Source organism: Mus musculus, chromosome 6, assembly GCF_000001635.26.
Source record: "Mus musculus strain C57BL/6J chromosome 6, GRCm38.p6 C57BL/6J".
Taxonomy (NCBI): Eukaryota; Metazoa; Chordata; class Mammalia; order Rodentia; family Muridae; genus Mus; species Mus musculus.
Window position 1 is genome coordinate 7,879,557 of NC_000072.6, and position 16,566 is coordinate 7,896,122.

Sequence of the window (16,566 nt, forward strand, 5' to 3'; positions counted from 1 at the left end):
ACTCTTGCCAAAACTAGAATCTCAGTCTGGTACAGAAAATGTCCTGGTGAACCAGATTCTCTGAGAGAATCTGCTGTTCCTGGTACACTGGTAGGGGCACCCAGCGTCCCGTTAGTGTCCAGGGCAGAAAAGTCCCCTACTTCACCCAACAGAGAATTGATACATACTTAATTATATTCTAAGTCCTTTAAAAATAAAAATAAATTCACTCTCAGTTGTGTGAAATTTCGTTCTAGCTTCAGTTTTGTCTCTCACAAATGACCTCACAGAATAGTTTGGGACTCCTGCTAACTCCTGCGGTGATCTCTTGAACCCAGATTTTACTCCCTGCCATGCCTGAAATAAGGTGTTTTCTAGATGACCACAGAATGCAGAAGAGAGTTTGTACAAATATTGCAAACAACTGATCAGAAGCCCACAAGTTTCAGTGGTCTAAGAACACAGTGAGGTTAGTGGTTGGACATCAAGTCATTTGGGTTCTTCATCCAATGATAGGAAAACATCTTAGAAATTTGTCGAGAGACAAGAGCTTTTCAGCTGCAGTAGATTTCTTTCTTTCTTTCTTTCTTTCTTTCTTTCTTTCTTTCTTTCTTTCTTTCTTTCTTTTCTTTTCTTTTCTCTTTTCTTTTATTTTTCAATTTTTTTATTAGATATTTTCTTCATTTACATTTCAAATGCTATCCTGAAAGTTCCCTATACCCTCCCCCCTCCCCTGCCCTGCTCCCCTACCCACTCACTCCCACTTCTTGGCCTTTGCGTTCCCCTGTACTGAGGCATATAAAGTTTGCAATACCAAAAGACCTCTCTTCCCAATGCTGGCCGACTAGGCCATCTTCTGTTACATATGCAGCTAGAGACACGAGCTCCGGGGGTACTGGTTAGTTCATATTGTTGTTCCTCCTATAGGGTTGCAGACCCCTTCAGCTCTTTGGGTACTTTCTCTAGCTTAGTTTTCTCTATTGCATTTCCTCAGTTGGAAATGAGACTTAGTAAAGCATCTCGGGGACCAGGACTGAGTATTTTTTTTTTTTTTTTTTTTTTTGCTAACTGGAAAGCACTTAAGAAGGGGAAACTGAAAGAACCAGACTCTGTACAGGAAAGACAAAAACAGAGTATAAGACCCTTGAGCAGCATCCCCAGAGTCCCTCTTGCCCATACCCAGCTATAAGTGTGACAACTCTCCCTCCGTGAAAACCTTCCCTATGCCGCACTCAGTGTCTTTTATACCATAACCTCATACTGCCAAGAAAGCATTAGCTTACGAACTACCCTGAATCTGGAGACCCAGAGTGGCGAATTCTGCTTCTCCAACATAAACCCATCAGCCCATGCAAGCTATCAAGACTGAGAGGTGAAGTCTAAGAAATGTTTTCTTTTAAAATGTTTTAAATGATTCTGTCTCCTTTGTATTAGTTTTCTCAAAACATGGAAAAGTGTAAATCAAGAAATTAGCCACCATCCCAAAAGTAAATTGTGTTACCCTTTACATATTTCCTGGTAGCTTTTTCCTCCCCAATGGACCCGTAAATCTATTCAGTAAGTGTTGAGGTCAACTATTTTTAAAAAAGTTAGACACTGAAGTTCAAGAAATAAAATTCAAGCAACAGAACTCTAAATCTTACTATCTAAAACTAGTTTCTGATCTCTTATGCATACCCAACAGTAGCCCAGTAGTCTAAATGAGTAGGTAGCGCTATTTTACTTTTATGCTTATATTTAAAAGAGAGTTCTTGAGAACCTGCAGATTGACCTAGAGAGCAGATGGCCTGGGATGTAACAGTAACAGATCCAAGTCTCATCTCTGGAAGGAAGGAAGGAAGGAAGGAAGGAAGGAAGGAAGGAAGGAAGGAAGGAAGGAAGGAAGGGGTGCGTGGAGGAATAACAGACTGCCTTTCGAGATTTCCAGAACAACCTCCTAGGAAAGCCAAACTAGATCTCAAACCTAAAGGCGAGCAAGAAGAGTTGGGAAACGACTATGAAAGACAATTGATGATGCCCATGTAAAACAAGAGGAGTGGACAAATGCCAAAAGAGTGTGTGCTGATTGATTATTTCAGTACAAAAAAGAGAGCAGAACATGATTATGAATCTTGACTTAAAAAAATGAGAAAATTAAAGATGGAGAAGAAGGACCTAATTGATTTGAGCTATCAGAAGTTAGAAATTTTTTGAAGTACATCTCTCAAGAAAGAGGAAGTGAATATGCTAAATAAATGGTCATAAAACTATGAAACCAACTAAAAGAATAAACCTGTTAACTACTAAAATGCAATCATAAAGATAAAACAGGCCATGGAACAAAAGATAACAAATTTAAAAGGGAAACTGTAACTTGACTACAGAACCCAGACTTGTGAAAATATACACATACACACGTGTGTGCCCCTCCCACACACATGGGTGGTATTAGAATTAGTAGGGGATTAATTGTCATGTTTTAAAGTTTTTATTTTGTTTTGTTTTTAATTATATTTTGATAGTAAAGACTGTTTAAGATGAGAAAAGAACTCCTGATCCTCAGTCATGGATGCTGTAGCTGCCACAAACCTTTTTAAAAATTTATTCATTCACTTTACATTGGAGTATCAGGACCCCCTCTCCCTCCCCACAACCCTCTTATACCCAGATCCTCCCCACATCTCCTCTCCCAGCCAGTTCCCTCCCCCCCCCATTTACTTCTTACATCTATTTTACTTTCCCTTCTAAGGAAGATTCAACCACCCTCCCTTGGGCCTTTCTTGTCATTTGGCTTCATTGGGTCTGTTGATTATGGCATGGTTATCCTGTACTTTATGGCTAATATCCACTTATAAATGAGTATATACCATGCATGCATGCGTCCTTTTGGGTCTGGATTTCCTCACTCAGGATGATATTTTCTAGTTCCATCCATTTGTTGGGCTATTTAACTAAGGCTCTCAAAATGAGTTAATTCTGATGTCCCTCAAGAGAGGAGAGAAGGACAGTTGTCACACCGATAGGAACAGTGAAGGCCGTATGTGCACAGAGTCCAAAGTGAAGAAAAGCTCCCACAAGCCAAGGAATGCTAAGAGCCACTAGATGCCAAAAGAGACATTTGGAGACAGTGTGACCGTGCCAACACATTAATGTCATGTTTTCGAATTCCAGAACTATGAGCAAATACATTTCTGTTGTTTTAGGTCTCCGAGTTTGTGGGAAGTTTCTACAGCGGCTGAAAATAAATAGTGCTTATTGCAAAAGGTCTGGCAAGCGGCCATTAAAGGGTTCAATTTGAGGCACGTGTCTCCGGAGCCCTTGGGAATGATAAAGAACAGTCTGGGCAGTGGCTGCCCCTCCGGGCCGACTCTCTTCAGCCGAGAAACCCCATGCTGCTGACTCGTGGACATGTGTCCTTTCTGAATCCGTTCTTTTCCAAAAGTTCTGTTCAGCACACTGCTCTACTCTCTTCTACAGACTCCTTTGTCCGTACTCAGGGAAAAAAATTAAGTGATTGGCTTTTAAATTATATAGGGGGGTTGTTGTGCCCTGTGTGGGTGAGATATGGATGTCTTATTTTCCATTTTGTATGATAAATAATATGAAATATGTATATATAATATGGTATATATATGTATATATATGTGTGTGTATATGTATATGTGTGTATATATATATATATATACATATATATATACATATATATATACATATATATATATACGTATATATATATATATATACATATATATATACATATATATATATACGTGTATATATATATATACATATATATATATATAAATTCATAGAAATGAATGTCGAGATCCTGTCACTCTAAGGAAAGTTTTGAGGCTAATATATAATTCCTACTTTATTCTCTTCCAAATGTATGGAGTTGTCTAGCCCCAAAAGCTTCTTTATGGCCGAAGTGACCCCCTCAAACAGTTTTTCTACTTCAAAAAATTTAGATTTGAGCTTCCACACAAATACAAATACAAAAAGCCTTGTATTTATATTAAGAGAATATAGACAAGAAAAAGGGGAGGTGAGATGCTATAGCTGATGCCACCATACACTTTAGACACAAGATATGGAGGGATCTAGCTGGTGCTGACTCCCAGGGAGCCTCCTCCCTGAGGTCTATCTCCCATAGCGCCAGAAGGTGCTATCCAAGCTGCCAAAGATCAAAAACAAACAAACAAACAAACAAACAGAAAAGCAATCAGTAGTTCTACCCAGCTTTTAAGCCTGTGAACCACAACAATGACCACCTAGGTAAGATATCCCCAATGGTGTAATAATGGTGCTTATTTTTTTGAGGGGAACCAACATCTGTCTAATAGAACTTAGAACCACCCAGTATAGTTCAGACCTGGTACTGTAAACCTAGATAGGTTTGCCAATTCCAGGTGTTCAGCCCTAAAACTATGTGTACAGGGCAACACAAAATGGGCTGGCTCAGTAGGTTGTATACATATGTAACAGTAACTAAAGAAGAGGTTACGAATCCTAGGGCAGTGGAGGGGACAGGAAATGAATGGAAATGCTACCCACGGCTGGAGAACTCAGGGACCCTAGAGGAGAAACTACTACCGTTTTTTAAGTCAGTAAAATGCCTGACTGTATTATACACATACCCCTGGGTAAGTGTAGCCCTCCTCCTTCATCAAAAAAGCTTCTTTTTATAGGAGAAGGAAGGTACTACAGAGACGCACAACTAGTCAGACTGTGGAGACTAACTGAGTGTAAGTTATCTAACTCCAGTTTGTACATCTACAATACAACCCCTACACCTAACCCCTCAGGGAGCATGGTTGGGGCAGGGGACAGAGAGATCATAAAAACGAAAAGACCAGAAAGCCAGCTACAAGATAGTATCCTCTAGACATGACAGAGATGTTGTACCCATGGCTCTCAACAATATGGCCGCCTAAATAAAACCTGATCACTGATCATATCAGTCAGTGTACTAGCAGGAATGGAGAAACGTCACAAGGCCCAACTCCTACTATGGGCAGTCAGTGGATGCTAAGAGACGGAGAACCAGCCTCTTCTAGGGACGAGTCCCCTGATAGGTTGGCCAATTCCAAGTGCTCTTAAAACAGCCAACATAGAATGGACTCAGTAGGTTGTATACAAGTGTAACAGTAATTAGAGAAGACGAGACCTCCAGGGCAGTGGAGGGGGAGGGGAATGGGTGGGACTTGTAGAAATTCAGTGTTCTTATGAATGGAATTCTCAGAAAAGCAATTCTCATGTTTCCTTCCATTACTCATAGGTATTTGATTTTGTATGTTTACTTTTTCCTTCCTCTCTTCTAAACTTATGAAATTTAGGGAAAGATTTTAGAAAAGGGCAACTTATTTCTCTCAAGAGACTTTATTAGTCAGTTTTTCAAAATTCATTTTAAAGCACTAGAATCATATATGACTTTATTTTTTAAGAGTTTATATGAAGTGTATTCTACTGTTCGCTGCCTATTCCTTCTGTAATACCACACTGTTTTCATACTCATGACAGCAGTTGTCAGATAATTTTGTACAGGCAATATACACGACCATGTCATATACCGTGTGACATTCCCTGAACTCTTTCCAGTATTCCTACCAAAAGACACCACGAAAAGTGTTGACCTGAGAAAGTTCCAGTGTCATCTGTACCCAGACAGAGGTTGCCCTTCCAGTAGCAGCCACATGAATGTCATGCCATCTTCAACTGGCAACTTCATCCTCTATCTTGCTGGCCCCTGGTGGAAAACCATTTTTCCAGACAATTCCAGAAAGTGGAGAGAAGAGTCCAGAGACCACTTTATGAGAGTCACCAAGCATCCTGCACCAGGTTGACTCCCAGCTTTCTTTGCCATCTGTTTCAAGAGTACCAGATGGTTGAGTAGCTGCTCATCTGTCTCGATACAGAAACAGTCCAGGTACCACATGGTCAGACGCTGAGCTAATTGGCCACTAAGTGCACAGACGATGTTCTCTCATCCCGCCCCTCATTCCTGCTGACAATCTGACTGCACCCTGGGAGGCTAACAGGGAAAACATTTGCTATTTCAGAGTAACGTGCTCTGCAGTCTGGATCTATGTTCCCTATGGGAAAAAAAGAAAAATCTTCCAGTTACCTGACCATTTAAATGTCATAAAGCCTGTGTCTCACTGAAGCAGACAAAGCCAAGCCCAGCTCACTGCCCCTCCCACCTCTGCTACACATACACACACACACACACACACACACACACACACTAATTAAAAGGTAAAAGGGGAAAAGTCAGTTTCAAACATGAATGAAGCCACCCTTTTAAAGTGAGCATAAGTTAGACACGGGACCATCAATTTCTGAGATAAACGGTGGTCACCATGTTTATCAGGTTAGCCCTTGAGTCCATGTGTGTTTTTATGCTTAGACCCAATCAGTCAGCTTGGACAAATCCTCCCACAAACCTGCCCCATGGGAAGATGGCCCTCAGATGCTGGGAGAACCTGTGAGAGCCATGGTGCAGAATGAAGAGAAGAAATTTAACCTGAGTCTGAGGTTTCAAAACAAAGCAAATTCCAGTCTTCCCAGGGTGGGGGATGGGGTAGCCTAAATAAAGTCGGGGAGGGAGACATCATCACAAACTGCTTCATGATCTTATATTTCAATGTGCAACCACAAAGGACTTCACCCATAGCCAATTCCCTTGTGGTGATGCAAATTAGTAACTTAACATATAAATTTTACTCTACAGTAAGCAGTGGAAATTGGTTTACTTGGATTCTTACCAACTCCATAGTCTACAAGCACCAGGCTTTCAGAGGGTTTTCTAAATTTGTGCTCATTCTTCCAGGTCGCTGTTTGGAAGGTTGTGTTTGCTTTGTTTTTTTAAAATCACTCATCAGCTTATCCTTTTTTTTCTTCTTGAATTTAAGATTTTGATGCCGAATTACTCAAACTCACTGTTTCTACTGAAACCAAAGAAGTGAAGCCAAGAAAAGAGGAGTCTGCAGAAAATGTTAGGAGTGACTTTTACCCAGCAGCACTCTGGAGAGCGCCAGTGAGATCATCAATTTTTAATACTTTTTTTTTTTTTTTTTTTTTGAAGTAGGAGCTTCCTTCCCCGGACTCTGTATTATGTGACAGGATGCTAAATCATTTTCTCTTTAAAGAACTAAAGATTAACTTCACGCATGGTCTGGCATGTTGACATCACAGGGTATTAGTGTTACTGTCTCTTTAGACTCTCAACAGTAATTCAACCCAAGATTCACCCCAAATATCCAAATACCACAGGTTAGCAAACATTTGCTTTATTTTGTCAGCTTCAGTGTAGGTCAAAGCCGCACCCAGGAGACAGGGGTGTGGAATGCATACTGCAAGAGTTGCTTCTTTGATGTCCTTCCCACCAATCTTTCGCTCAGGTTCCCCCTGCTTTTCAGCTATAATTCTTAGGATTATATTTATATGGATAAATGATTTGTTCCTTCCCCTGGGAAATCTCCCCTCCTGGGGTTGAAAACAGGGAAAGACGGAAAGGGTTCAGGTCCCAAGAGCTCCATGCCCAGAGATGAGTCCTCCAACTCACAGAGAGAATTAAACATATCAAGCCAGCCTGAGTGATTGGGGCCAGGGCTTAGAAGTAAGATTTAAAATTGCAAACTCCTCCCTCTCCCTGAGGGAGGCAGGCAGTGGCTTGTCATGGCCTTTTCCTGGCAAAGCTTGCCTACTATAAAGTCCTTTTTGAGTTCTTGGTTTCTTTTTTCAAAATTTTAAGCACAGAAATACCATTTGGGTACTTAAAAAACTATCTTCAGGTCTCTGCTGGTATTTGTCTTAATTTTTATTTTGTTAAAAAATGTTAATCATAAGCATAGAATGCGTGTCAATGATGTTATCTGGTTCTTTTATTGCTCCGAGTCTCTTGTCTTTTATTTCTTTGGGTACTGATCTGTATTTCCTTATTTTATTTGGGGTTAAGTGCTATCTTTGGCAGGAATACGATACTTCTCAGAAGCCTTTTGACTAGGAAAAAAAAAAAAAAAGAACCCATGGCCTACCTTACAGAGGCCTTAATATGTACTTTCCATAATACATAACACTTCAAAGTCCTGTGGCAATGGTGTGATATGACTGACAGCCCGAGATCTCTACTGACTTTTTGCTAACCAATTTCATGGTGAAATCAGAGAGAACTCAGCAAAGACTTGTCCTTGCAGTAACAAATGAAGTAAAAGCGAGGCTCTGTTCTTATTCTTGCAGTATGGAGGACAGTCACTTACCTTGGTTAGTATTCAGCCCAGGAAAAATCCTTCACACTTTAGACAATTGGGGATGAGCTAGACTCTACTGTCTTAAGAGGGAGGCTAAACATACATTTAATTTCTAAGCAGTCATACTTCAGTGGACTTCAGAATTAAATTGAGAGCACAAGGGCTGAGAAAGGATAATATTGTTCATTCTTCAGCGTAGCTCTGTCCTACCGAGAGCTTCAATTGCATACTTAATTGACCTAAATCCACAGAAAGCCACAGAGGAGAAAAACCGCAACTCCTCCGCAACTTGGTAAAGACAGAGTTGAATCCCGTATACTTCCAGACTGGTCCCAGTCAGCAAATTAAGTCTAAAACGCGGATCAGAGAGCGAGGCTCAGCTTGAATCTTGAGTTTCAGAGAACCGTCTGAAATAGCAAATGTTGCAGGACAACGCCATGTAAGTAAACCAGCAGAGCAGGCCATGCTGCGTGTGGAGCACAAGCATGGCCACTGTGGATGGACTCACTCCCATTTGTATTAGAGCCACAAGCCTGATGGGAGTTTAGCTTTGCTGTCTAAGTGGCCTGTAACCTTCCGGTTTACCGTCCAACTCCCTGGTCTTAAGCACAGAGCTTGGAAATGATTTTAAAACAACAAATAAATAAATAAATAAAATGACTAGTTGGAATTTTATGAGCATCTCATTAAATGACTTCCAGGAGACAATGTTCATGAAGAATAAAAACAGAGAATTAGAAGTTAAGTGACATAGTGTTGAAAAGGAAACGATATTTTGGGTTCACAGAGGAGGAAAACTTGCTTCATTCACCTTTATATTCCGCCCACACATTCAGGAGGCCAGGCCGTCCATACGTAGCTGTTCAAATAAAGAGGGCTCGGCCATTTCTTGAACTTTATGTCTGTATGCTTGAACTACAACAAGGGGGGTTGATTAGATCTCTCTATAAAGGCTCCACTAGTCCTTAGGCTCATCTCATAACGGAAGTGTTCCTTATGTTTTCCTGCCTCAGAATCACTCTGTATATGAGCTAAAGTATAGTGTAAGTAAGACCAGGCCAAATAGGTCTAGAGTAAGGTATAGGAATGCTGGTTTTATAAGTCATTCTAGATGATTCTATTGGCGATAATATGAAGCTTCAGCTTAGAAGCATTGATGTGTGCTATACAGTCTGTTGTTTCCCATATTTTCTTACAATTATAACGGTTTATATAATATTTGTCATTCTAAAGAATAATGTTTTAACTCATGAGGACATGCCTTTACTTAGTACTTTGTATTTAAAGAGTCATAGAGTCTAAATTTTATCCAAAATGTGTATCACTGAAGACCAGAAAGATTGCACTCATCTTTCTTGTATAGCTGGCTCCAAGATATCCCATGATGTTTAGGAGCACTTTGTGACTTAACTATTTAAGACTGGGCTTTTCTCAAGCTATAACAATTTCCATGAAAATCAAGGATTTTAGAAGACCTAAAAAAAAAAAATCTATGGTCTTGCACTTCTGATCATGAGCCAGGCATGGGCATGCGTCTCTTCCTCAGGGGATTCCTGGTGTCATATTCTTTGTGCACTGTTTATCTCCTAGGATGTTTCTGATACTGCCTTAAAGTCAACATGCCAGTTACTATCAAATTAATATTTTGAACTATCTTGAATGGCGGTCAAGGACGAGGATCCCTGCTGCTCTACAGGGAGACCCAGCATGTCCCAAGAGTAGTACTCGTCCAGATTGCCTTCTCAGGCCACAGTCCTACCCACCCCACTGGTCATTAAAGCTTGTAGATGCATTATGGAAGAATAATTCCCTTGAAGTACTGTTTTAAAGGTAGTAGAAAATTGTTGTTTGTTACTAATTTGAATTTTGAAATGGCTCCATTATTTGATAAATGCCATATACCGCATAACTATGTATGACAACCTACCCCTCCTTTTACCTGTAATCCAAGCACAGTATGCTTAGTGCATCACTGAAGGAAACGAGCCTGATGTATTAATGGCCTCTGGGAAGTTTTTAACTTTCCATCATTTTTGATATCTCCTGGGAATGACATTGTAGTGCATCATGGGATTTTCAAATCCTCCCTCCTAAAATGTATCTTCTACGTTTTAAAATGCCAGATCATTTCCTCTCTCTTGTGGATTTGGTTTCGTACTTATGTTAATTGGGTTCCCAAATTACAGAAGAATTCCCACATCTCTGTGTGAGATGCTGATAGTCCCTGCCCCCAACTGGTTCTAACTGGCAAATAAAGTTGCCAGGGGCTAATGGTGGAGCAGGGAGACAGAAGTGGGACTTTGTGATTCCTGGGCTGGCAAAGGACTTGAGGCAAGAAGAGAATCGCCATTGCCCGGGAGGAGAAGGTCCCAGCCTGAAAAGAGTAAGACAGAGAGACAGTGACACTACCAAGATATAAAATTCAGGGTTTGTGGCCTACAAGGAATGCAGGCCTAGGCCCACGGCACCCAGGATAGAAAATAGGTTTTAGTAAGTAATAATTCAGGACTATCAGAGGACAGAGAGTGTTAGCTGCGGGGAGTTTGGGCATATTAAAATAGAAAGCTGCTTGTGTTTGTCTTTCATTTGTGGATCCAAAGTATTGGGTGGTTAGTGAGGAGCACAGATACACCTGCTGGAGAGTTTAGTGTAGATTAACATCTGCGTCAGATGGTGTCCAACATATTAGACTTGTACTCACTTTTAAAAGTTTATTAGAGATTATCAATTGGAAGACATGTGCCATGACATGAGATTAGGAGGTGGGGAAAATCGGTTTCTCAGCCAAACCAAGCTGAGTCTCAAGGTTCTTCATGGTTCTTTGTATGAGCTAGGACACTGTTAAGTCCCCCAAGCCGACTCAGACAAAGCTGGGTGATAGAGATTTACCTGGGCTCTTCTCAAAGTTTCTGATTGCCTTAGAGAGGGATTGGGAGCCCCTGCTATGCAAACAGGTGACTCAGAAGTCAGAGAGAGGCAGACAGTAGAGGCTGATTGCCTCCAACTCCAACTATCAGATAAACAGAGGATAGAGATTAGCAAAATTTGATTTAATTGATTTTAAGGATAGAAGGGAGAATAATGGTAATTGTTTAAGTGATTTTAAGTATACATGGAATAAAGAAATCTAGGTTTTTGATCTCAAATGTAGGAGCAAACGGAGATAGAATAGAATGAATGAGAAAAATGCACTAAAAGAAATTTGAAAAAAAAAAAATCAATGCCAGGGCAGCACTCAGGATCTTATGAACATGATCTACATGAGATTTCTGGGATTGCTCAGCCTGATGTGACAAATTAATAGCCTAAACAGGCTCATATAGAAATATAGAAGGGAATTTAATTAAAGTTAAATACATAGGAAAGGATGTAAATTCAAGTTACATAAAGAGTAAGGGGACATATATACCCACAGAGATATTAATCTCCACAGAAGGGAGAATTTAAATAAACATAGATGCATAAATTTAGGCCTTGTTCTCACTATTATAAACTAGTTGTATAAAACAAGGCAGAAGATAATGGGAGAGCACTGTCTCAACAAATAATATTGGTTTAGATTGCTTTAATTACTTTGAATTGTTTTAATTATCAAAATGTGTGTGGTTTTTAGTTTGGTGGTTATGATATTAAAAACCCTCTTCGAGAGAGGTCAAGATAGGGCTATTTGAACCAATTTATCCCTTTGATGACTTGGGGCTGCTGGGCCACAGACAGACTATTGTAGGGGGAGGCTCTGCATTTGTGTTAACAGGAAAGAAGGAAAGGCTTTGGACCCCTCTGTGATATGAATCAGAACTGACAGGGGAAGACCCCACCCCCTGAAGATCTTGGCTACAAAAAAAAAAAAATTCAAATAAAATCAAATAGGACAGGTAACTTGATTTGTTGATTACTCCACATGAGAAGAGACTTGTAACTGGTTTAGAAATAAAATTGTCTCTAGCCAAAACTTCAGCTAAAATTAGATAATAAATCTTGTTGGCTATGGAATCCTTAAGATTCATTGTGCCATCCTAATTGGTTATTGATCAAATTAACTCATAAAAGGATAGTTGTCTTTCACCTGCTCAAACAAGGAGCAAAATTTCATCCTGAACCGATCTGTGTACCTTGCACAATCCGTAGGAATATCTTAATAGTACTAAAATTTTGGTTCTAAGATTCATATATTACAGAATGTGCAACTCTGACAAAATTCATCCGTGGGGACACTGAAGTGGCCTGCTCATTTGAGTTAAGATGAAATGTTCCAGCCACCTGCCTTTTGATGCTGTTTCTGAAAACTTGCTTCCAGTACAGCTTCAGGAGTAACTGCTGATTTCCAATGGACTCGGTTCATCTAGCCTTTCAGATAGATCCATCAGAAATTCAGTCAAGTCCTGAGCAGTCTAGACATACAAAGATTGGATAACAGATACTAACGCTAGCTTTCTTAAGTCTAACCATTTGTGTTTTCCAATTTTCCAATCCCTCCCACCCCTTTAAAATTTTTTCATCTCCCTTATTCAGCAGAAAGATATTGTGGAGAGTCATCATCCCAATCCCTCGGGTTTGGGTGTCTGGTTATGGTTATTTTATAAGTTGCCATTTTCAGGGATAATTTGGGAATGATCATAATTTTGAACAAGGAGGAAATATATGGGATGTATTACTAAATTCATTCATGAACAAAAGCATTGTACAGCCATATCTTACATTGTTGGAAATCTTCATAATTGATGTAAAATTGAAGTTATAAATTTCTTACATTGGTACAGAATTTATATATTAATACAGAATTAAGGGCTTCATTGATATAAGTCTTTGTATATTGATACAAAATTTGAAATTATGGTTACTCTTAGATAGGCCTTGTGCCTATACAACTCATTTAAGGACACAAGGCTTTGACCCAGTCCGTCTGTAGCTGCTATTACAATCCGTTTAGGATGATTAAGTAATGAAAGTTTATGGCCAGATAGTAAGCTCATGGTTATATTAGATTCTGACTTAATTATAATAAAGTGTTTTCAATATTATTCAAACAGACATAGCTAAGCATAGTCAAAGTTCAACAGTTCACATATACTTTATATAGTCTTCAAAAACATCAGAAATCCACAGAATATAGCACTTATAATCATTTCATTATTGTTAGAGTTTTGACTAAGAGACATGTCAGCTCCTGACAGTGCCCCCTTCACAGTTCAAAGAAGATATTGAACATTGTAACCTCCATATGAAGCTGCTCCAGTTATGACAAGGTAGCCACTAGGCAAGAATTGCCCTAATTCATCTACAGTCAAAAAATACTGTCCAGGAAAGGACACATGATGCAGGATAGTCAACAGTTTAGCTTTGCCAATACAGGGTAAGTAAGTCCTTTATAGTTCCTGCTTTACTTAAGTCTATAAGATGGTTCTGGGCCAGAAGACTGAAGATAGATGCTATAATATTTTGAGGAATAGTGGACTGTCCGGGTTGTCAGCTATCTCTGAAAATTGGTTAATTTTTGGAAGCTATGTTTTTGTGCTTCCTATATATTCAGGTAATATTTAATTCATTCTCAGATCTTTGATGAAGTTGAAGGCTAGTTATGGTCTCATAATTAAATTTAAGTTGTCTAGCACTAAGGAAGATGATTTATATTTGAAAGGATGTTTTCAGATGGTAATGCAAGTTAAAATCAGAATATAATTCAGGTATAGAATTGTAAACTCTAAGTTAGGATGTGAGAGTAGTATACTTAAATTGACAAAATTGACTAATAATGTATATCATACCTTATAGTTTTCACAACTGTTATAACTATGTTTAATGTATATCTTAGAGAAAGGCCTTTTTAATTGATAAAATGGTGAGATGTTATGGATTTGGTTTATTGCTTATGTTAATTGGGTTCCCAAATTATTTGAGAAATTTGCATATCTGCGTGAGATGATGATGGTCCCTGTCCCCAGCTGGTTCTAACCTGTAAATAAAGTTGCCAGGAGTCAATGGCAGGGCAAAGAGACAGAGGTGGGACTTTGAGGTTCCCAGGCAAGGGATGAGAGACAAGAAGAGAATCACCATTGCTAGGGAGGAGAAGTTCCCAGCCTGAGAAATATAGGATAGGAGAGACAGTGACACTGCCAAGATATGAGTCAGGGGTCTTGGCCCACAAGGGCTGCAGGCCTGGGTCTGTGGCAGCCAGGATGGAAAACAGGTTTTAGTAAGAAATAATTCAGGAGTATCAGAGGGTGTGTTTGTAGCAGGGATGTTTGGAATTTGCTGTTGAAGGCAAATTAAAATAGAAGGCTCTGTGTGTGTGTGTGTGTGTGTGTGTGTGTGTGTGTGTGTGTGTATGTGTGTGTGTGTCTTTCATTTGTGGATCCAGAATATTTGGGCAGGTGTCAAGGAGTGTGCACACACCTGCTAGGGGCGTTAGAGCAGATTAAACAACCTCTACTCCATCGCTCTTCCTTTTCAGAGTGACTAGAAAGTGTGCATATATCTTGAGATAGAGGCATAAGGTATCTATCAAATTACCCTTGAGGCTGGTAAGACTGTTGCGATCTGTTGCCAGCTAGAGAGGAATACACAGGCAGGTTGTGGTTGGTACCTCTAATGATGTCAAGGGAGCGGGATTTGGCAAAGGGATGGGCTGGATTGTAAAGAAGCCAAGGTCTGAGCTGACCACTCAATACAGATAGAATATAGCAATGGACAACTATTTACTTTTGTTCTTTTTGAGCCAAGGTTTGCCCTAAACATTTTTCAGTCCCTGGAAAGTAATGACCAGAAAGGCACCAAGACCTTGGGCAAAATACCTCTCTTTGGCTAAGGCTAATCCCCTTGTTAGTACTCAACAATAGCTAGCAGTTGCTAATCCATCTAGCAGCTGACAATCTCAAACTTGAGTAGGGACTGGGCCATGTATCACTGTCCCCTGTAGAATTATAGTAAGAAAGTGGTTTATGATGACTGGAGACATTGTAATAACACAATCTCTTTGTCTAAAATCCCAAGATTTCCTATTTCAAGTATCTTTATCGTCATCCTAACCCTAGCATTACCTGTGATACTTCATTTGGAAGTGGTCCCATGCATAGAAAGTCATGTGAGCCTCCTGAGGAGGACTCCCAGGTCTCCTCCACTTATTGCCCTACTCAGAGCCTGCAATATTAGCTTTGGACACTGCGGTAGTGGATGGCTAACATCAACTGTAGGGTCCTTGATCATCCATGTGGTAATTGACACACTGGGAACCCATCTTGGGGAACCTGAAATATTTTTCTATCTTATTCTCTCAGACTGAACCCAGTCAAGTGCATTTCTAAAGGTCACAGGATCCCACAGTATTCCTTAAGCCTAAATCCATGACTATTCTCATAGGCTCACCTCAGAGGTGCCTGATATATTCTTTCAATTCTCCCTAAACATGTGTACTCTATGAAGATTAAACAAGATACACAAATATTTTACCCCCAACAAATAACAGTGTGCTGTGATTTTTTAGGAAAGGATGGACAGACAGGTTCCTTTATGAGACCAGAATCTGTATACTTCAAAAGGTCAGAGTAACATACAATCACAGCCCAGCCACATTACAATAAATATGCATTTCCTATGATGCTTCATCATGGCACAGAGTTTCTGACCATTTTGCCCCCCCCCTTCACCTTCTTCAGATCCCAGTTTGATATTCTATGGCAAGAATCAGCAGCTCATTAAATGTATGAAGACATAAAAGTCACTGCAGTAATGAGTCTTACCTTAGGACAAGTTTTATCAACTGGGAACCAGCTAATAAACAAACCAGCTGATTCCAGTTTCCTGTAGCTGCTCCAACCTCTCAAGGGCTCCTTTTTCACCTGGGGAGCGGGGGTGGTAAAGCATTTTCTTGCAATGATCATGGATTTTCTTAAACCTAGTTGTCTTCTACCCAACACTAAAATTGGAACATTTCTCTTATAAAACTCAGAATTGAAGCTATATTTGGAGGAAATTGTAGGAAATTTACAAGCCAGTACTCCATTACTCCACTTGGAGGGTATTTTACGTCTATAGAAAGCAACTGGCTGTCAGGTCTCTGATGATTTCTTTGCTCCCTCATGCAGGGAACCAGCCCTGTGTCTCACACCAGCCTGGCAGTTGGGCCAGCACTCTCTGAGTAGTCATCCTTAAGTCTTCCTGGAAGAAGTCAAGTGTAAAGATCAAATAAACAGAAGGTAATGTGTAATGCGATTTGGTAGCAGATTAAAATTATCTTCCTGCTTCTGTGTGTGTTCTTTAAGACATACTCTAACTAGATCAACATTGATGACAAGCTAGGAAGAAGGCCCTGAGGCACACACAGGATAGGGTTACAGGGGACCTGGAGACGTTATAAGCC